This window comes from Sinocyclocheilus grahami, unplaced genomic scaffold (genome assembly GCF_001515645.1).
Source record: "Sinocyclocheilus grahami isolate Dianchi unplaced genomic scaffold, SAMN03320097.WGS_v1.1 scaffold689.1, whole genome shotgun sequence".
In the NCBI taxonomy this organism is placed as follows: Eukaryota; Metazoa; Chordata; class Actinopteri; order Cypriniformes; family Cyprinidae; genus Sinocyclocheilus; species Sinocyclocheilus grahami.
In genome coordinates, this window is record NW_015505868.1 from 408,269 (window position 1) to 408,563 (window position 295).

The window sequence follows — 295 nt, forward strand, 5'->3', positions numbered from 1 at the left end:
AAACATACCTAACCAGCATATGCTGTTTTTTTCAACAGGGAGGATGTCAGTGATCTAAAATGGTCAGATTCACCAAGGGCTCATTAAACACTGCTGTTTAACCAATGATGAATCATTGCGTATAACGCCTTTTTCAAATGTTTCCTGACACGGCTCCCCGGGGGAAGAGGAGCCCTTTCACTCGTTCCCACAAAAACACATTTGTCATGAAAAGTGGAGGCAGAATGCTAATGATAGCCCTGCAGAGAAAGAATATGGCCAATCTGTGTGCCTCATCCCAATGCTTACATCATCT

The 295-nt window shown here is 43.4% G+C and overlaps 1 protein-coding gene across 1 annotated transcript in view; it reads right to left on the minus strand.

The window, feature by feature from the left end:
• Nucleotides 1–295, minus strand: part of LOC107559519 (extracellular serine/threonine protein kinase FAM20C-like) — a 54,388-nt gene that overhangs the window by 13,084 nt on the left and 41,009 nt on the right. The gene's annotated exons all lie outside the window — the stretch shown is intronic.